Here is a 5,598-nt window from a genome sequence, read left to right as displayed (position 1 = left end):
AACCCGGGGTAAGGGAAGAGCGGCAAGCCTCGCTTATTTAGTGAGCCTGACTCCAGCGGGACCCAGCCTCACATTCGTGAAATAGTGTACATGGCTCTGATTATTACAGGCTGGGGAAGCTGCAGTTTGGTGGTGGAAGGGCTGAGGGTGGGTATGACTAGAGAGGTGTGGAGCAAAGGGGGATGCGCTGGGAGCCGTGAGCTGATCTCCAGAGGAGAGCCAAAAGGAGAGCAAAAGGAGCCCGGGGATGTCTAGGTGTGTGTAATAGCCTGGGCATAGAGCTGTGCTGCTGGGAACATACGTGAGCTGGCAGGGAGGACAGGCACTGCTGGGGATGGATGTGCCCACCCAGAACGCAGCGCTGGAGGGGGGACGTGTTGTGCTTGATCACAGTAATGTGAGTCTTCACCCAGGTGGAGAAGGCAGCAGGTGTGATCGTTTCATGCACCCCATTTTATATTCAGGGTCTCCTTTCTACTCTGCTCAGTCTAGGGGGAAAAAGTAGCCTTGGCTTTACAGTAGCTGCAGACTTGCAGCAGATGCTGGCTGCTACCTGCGAGCTCTGTCGCTTCCCTGTTTCCCCCAGGCTCAGCTTGCTTCCCAATTTCTGTCTGCATCTGCTCCAGCCCGTTTGTCGGGGGTCTTCCTCGCCAAGGTGGGCACTCTGGGAGAGCGGCAGAAGAGCGTTTTCACATCCATCCCAGGAGGGATGCAGCCTTGGAGCTGCGATGGCTCCAGGGGCTTGGCTGAAAAACAGGAGCAAGGTTATCAGTCCCCGTCTTTAGGGACTGAAAATGTGATTGAAGGCAGCAGTCATTGCTGCGCTCCAGCCCATCTCGAGGGTAGAGAAATAGCATCCAGTGACTTCAGGCCTGTCTGATGCACACACACGTCCTCCGCTGCAAACCTGCTGGTAGCTAATCCTGCGGCGGAGCGGGATCTGCCAGAAGCAGATCTCTGTAACAAAGCCCATCTGGGGCACACTGGTGGGCACTGGGAGCTGGCTGGTGCCTGGGACCAGGTCTCAGCCTTTCCGCACCGCACTGGCAGGCTGGAGTTTCACAGGTGGGATTTTATTTCTTTGGGAAGTGCCCTCTCCTGATTTCAAGGCAGGCTTGCCGTGGGATTTCTGACAGCGATGCCCAGTGGGCCCAAGGAGGGGAGGGAGCTGCACCCTGTCCCTTTTGCTGCGAGTGTGCAGAAAGTGATAGTGATAGTGATGAAGAGGGAAAAACTGCAGCTACCACTCTGCCTTCAGCCCCCGTGGGGATGCTCCTTCGTGTTTCCTTCCCGAGGTAACTGGAGGCTGATTTTCCCACATGGAGCTGGGATGGAGAGGATGCAGAGCACACACAGCATTGCTGCCCTGCCTTGAATCCTCCCCATCCCTGCAGCCTACCAAACAGCCAGGCTGAGACCACGCATCTTGTTTCACTGGTGATGCAGCCGGAATTCTGTCAACCAGAAACCGAGCTCACTTGTTTTTTCCTACCGATACCCATTTCCCCCCACTTTCCTCCTCTCCCCACAAGGCGCAGGAGCAGCTCGGACATCGCTGCACTCTTTGTGGATGTCCCCGTGAGTTTTCCTTTCCCACCTCAGCGTGGGTGACTTGTGAGGGTCTTCCCACAGCTCTGCAGGCTGCAGTGGTCAGGCCCCTCTGGTCCCTTATCTCCAGGTAGGATGGGACTGAGCTGGAAATGGGAGAGAAAGATAATTTTGAGTCTTCAAGGCTCAGGAAACAGAGTCAAGACCAAAGTTCCTGGTGTCTTCAGCTGCTCTTTGTCACCAAAAGCTGCTGCTGCTGCTGTCCTCGCGTTGCTCCCTAAGCCAAGCCCAGCCAGCAGCACCTGAGAAGCAAGGTGTAGGGGCAGGTGCCTTCAAAAGGCACAGTGCAGTGGGCGGGCTGGGTCTTATCCCACCATCCAGCTCAGCTTATTCCTTGTTTTCTGCCCTAAACTCCTTTGCAGGATTGAGCATTGCCATCCTGTGGGAGAGGTTTGGTTTTTTTTCTTTCTCTGAAAGTCTTCTGTGATGTTTTTAGACCTGGAGAGCACCAGCACCACAAGCCACCCGACCTGTCAGGAGAGACTGATGTTGCTGTAGCAGCGTCCTGTGTTTGTATCAAGCCTTGTTGGCCGTGCTGTGCCATCGGTACAGGGTGACATGTGGTCTCTGATGCTCCTGGCCCTTTTCCTGGTTATTCCACAGAAATAAAAGCAACCAGGGAGCGTGCCGAGGACTTTGCACATACCAGGAGAGGTGAAAGTGTTAAAGCAGGACCAAGGACTGAGAGTGCCTATCTCATGGGGCTTTCAGACACATTTCTCCCAAGTTTTATGCAATTGGAATTTAAGTATTTTGAAAAGTTAGTTCTTTTTCTTCTATTTCCTCTTTTCTATGCAGGGTTTGGGTTGCTGTGGGCACAAGGGTGATGCACAGATGTTTCCACAGTTAGCGCGTGATGGATCTGTGCGTAGGAAAGGCTGCGGAGTGCTAACGGAGGGCGAGAGGATTGCTGTAAGGCCTGGGGGGGTTGTTATCACCCAGGTCCGGTGGGACAAGACGGTGACCTGCGCTCCCCTGGGTCTGATGGCGAGTTTGACTTGAGCAATGACCTCATCCTGCTCCGTCTCGCTACCATCACAGCGGATTTCTGCATCTCCAGCTTTGAAAGAGCCACCTTGATCTTTCAGGCTGGTGTCTTGAGTAGCAGCAGCCAAAACCCTTCACCCAGCAGCTCCAGTGTCAGCCCCGTCATTTTTGTCTTAGCAAGGAAATACTTTGTAAAGTCTAGACCTGGGCTGCGAGAGACTCGTCCTGCCACTGACTTCTCTCTCCTACAATTACACGCCTTGTTTCTAGACACCGTTTTATAGAGATTTGGCTTCCAGTTCCCAGGTCTCACCCTGCTGTTATTTGTTAGGTTAAAGAGAGGTCTGGTCTCCTAAATCTTTTCTCTGTGCAGGCGTTTGTCATGGCAATCAAGCCACTTCTGAGCCATCTTTTCAACAGGTCTAATAGGTGCAATAAAATGGAATAGGCTTCCTTCCCATTTCGTGTAGTTTTCAGGTCATTCTTTATAGCTTGTTCTGAGTCTTTGTAATGTTCCAGGAGAAAGTGAGGACCCCAGAAGTGGTCAGCGGCTGCCAGAGATGGTTTCAGTAATGCTGTCAGGAGCGAAGCCACAGCCCAGCCCTGACGGCGGGGACTGCAGCACTACACCCCACGCTTGCTCTCCTGCCTCCGAGCACAGTCTGTAAGAGGTTTAAGTCTTTCTGCTCATTTCTGAGTGTACCTGCTCTTTGTCCTGAGGCAGGAGGGTCTTATATTAGAAAAAACCCACCACCACACTTTCTTTGAGTTTTAATTGCACCCCACCATGCGTTGTTAATTCGTGGGACCCGCTTGCTGCAAGGTGGCTGGAGAGCCCGGGAGCTTGGCCAGCTAGCAGGGGGGATTTGATGCTGCTGTGGACGAAGAGAAGTGTCTACTGTAACGTGGTAAGAAGAAACCACGGAAAGACTGGCCAAGGATTATTGGCCTTGGGGCCTCTAATCCAGCCCATAGCGTAGAGCAAGGTCGTGGCAAACGCTACATCAGGGCAGCGAGGGATGTGTGACCCCTGCCACCAGCAGCATCTTGACCCTCATTTGGAGAGGAGGATCCTCCCTTTGGAAAAGAGGGATTACGGATGCCTTCAAAACCAGCAGGGAGAATACTTTGGCTCTGCCGAAAGAGAGACGAAGGGATCCCAATGCCCTGCAGCTGAATTCGCCAGCCCTGGGACAAGGGGTAGATCTGGGTCTGTGCCCTGTGCGGGAGGGAACTGTCCGGGGTCACATCCAGAGCCCCGGCACAGACCTGCACATCTCCTACATCCCCGCAATCACATAACTGCAGACCACAAAATGTCTGTGAACAACTCAATCCCCCTTTTCTTCCCTCGCCTGCCCGGCACGGGGTGACAATTACCAGTGCAGCTCCATCCTGGCAAGCCTTGCTGGGGGAAGATTTGCGAGCAAGGCAGCAATACCCTCGGCGTGTGCGCGCTCCCATCTCTCCCGGGAGCTCGCAGTCCGTGCAGGGAAGGTACTTGCTCCCAATCCAGCTAAATTACTATTGACTTGTGTTCTCTGCGCTTCACAAACATTGCACTCAGCCATCACCGGCGGGGCTGGCGGTATCCTGCCAGGGCTAACTTGGGAAGCCAGCTGTGCTGGGCCGTTTTTTCCTGCTCTTTCCCATCGATCAAAGAATTAAATTGACAGATGGGGAATTTTGCCCGAGATGCGGGAAGGGGAAGGAATGACTTGGGGGGGGGGTGTTTTTTTGTAGGAAGGATGGGGTGGGAAGAGGGGATGCGGAGGCTGCGGGGCAGGCAGATGAGAGAGGTGTGTGATCTGGCTTTTACCTCCGTTGGGAGAGCATTTCCAGCGAGGCCCTCGGTCTCAGCGGAGGGCTTGGGGGGGTGTAAAGCAGCGCAGCCCCACTGCGGCTCACCCCTGGTTATTTACAGTTGTTTGCTGGAAGCGGAGGGTTTGCAGGGAAGGCAGGCTCCACTCTGGACCTGATCCTTGTGCCCTCCCCAGCAGGGTGGGAAGAGTCTTTGTCCCCATCCTCATCCCCATCACCTTTCCCAGGTTGCTCCTCCTTTGGCCACAGACCCCCAAGCTGCTCCTTTTACCTCTCGGCTGCATTACAGAACCGCTGCGCTCGCCCTCACCTCCCAGCCTTTTGGGCTTCCCTTTCTCTTTTTTTTTTTTTTTCTTTTTTTTAGTTTTTCTTTTTTTTTTACAGAGCATCTGTAACTAATGCAAACACATGCCGTAGCCGGAGAGTAAAACCCTGCAGGATTAGCGTGGCATCCGCAACCCTGCCACGTTCTAATCCCGTGGTAATCCCCCTCTCGGCCCACCCCCGCCAGCTTTGGCTATTGTTTAAAGGAAGCAAATGGGATCGTTAGCGGGCAAACCTTAACCAGCTTGGAGCAGCAGAACCAATTCGCTTCCCCACCCTCCTGGGTTGTTGGGTTTTTTTCCCCCCTTTTCCTCCTTGCTAGGTGTTCCTGGGTTGTTGGGGTTTTTTTTCCCCCTTTTCCTCCTTGTTAGGTGGATGGGGGGGATGCTCCCGGTGCTTCTCAACAGTGCCACGGCCAAGCTGGTGAATCTGGAGCCCATTTGCCCTGCAAGCCCCCTGCCCACACCACGGCACGTCCCCTGGGTGCACCATGCCACTTAAGGATCCTTAGCACCCAGCACCCCACATCCAGCATCCTCAATCCAACATCCCCTTCCGCCGTGTAACCCCCATCATCGCCTCTGTTCGGGCTCTCCACGTGGGGCACATCAGGCTCTGGTGGGGAAGGGATAGCAGGTGGGGGACCCGCTTATCCCTGCTATGGATTTGGGAGCTGAGACCACGTTTGATGCCTTCAGCCCCAAGTGCAAGGCTGGCTGGGAGACCGGGAGCTGGGAGGGCAGAGTAAAGGGGAGAACCACTGAGCTGGCATCTTCCTCCAGGCTGGGTTGTCCCTGGTGCCTTTGGGTGATTGAACTGGGAAAAGCCACTGGAGGGGCTCCGCGGGGGACCCTGCGG

At 54.5% G+C, this 5,598-nt stretch overlaps 1 protein-coding gene across 1 annotated transcript in view; it reads left to right on the top strand.

Moving 5' to 3' along the window:
* Window positions 1-5,598, top strand: part of RBM19 (RNA binding motif protein 19) — a 61,258-nt gene that overhangs the window by 54,205 nt on the left and 1,455 nt on the right. The window lies entirely within an intron of this gene.

This window comes from Cariama cristata, unplaced genomic scaffold, assembly GCF_000690535.1.
Source record: "Cariama cristata isolate BGI_N322 unplaced genomic scaffold, ASM69053v1 scaffold22011, whole genome shotgun sequence".
Classification (NCBI taxonomy): domain Eukaryota; kingdom Metazoa; phylum Chordata; class Aves; order Cariamiformes; family Cariamidae; genus Cariama; species Cariama cristata.
The sequence above is the reverse complement of the archived record's forward strand: the minus strand, read 5'-3'. Positions and strand labels throughout refer to the sequence as shown.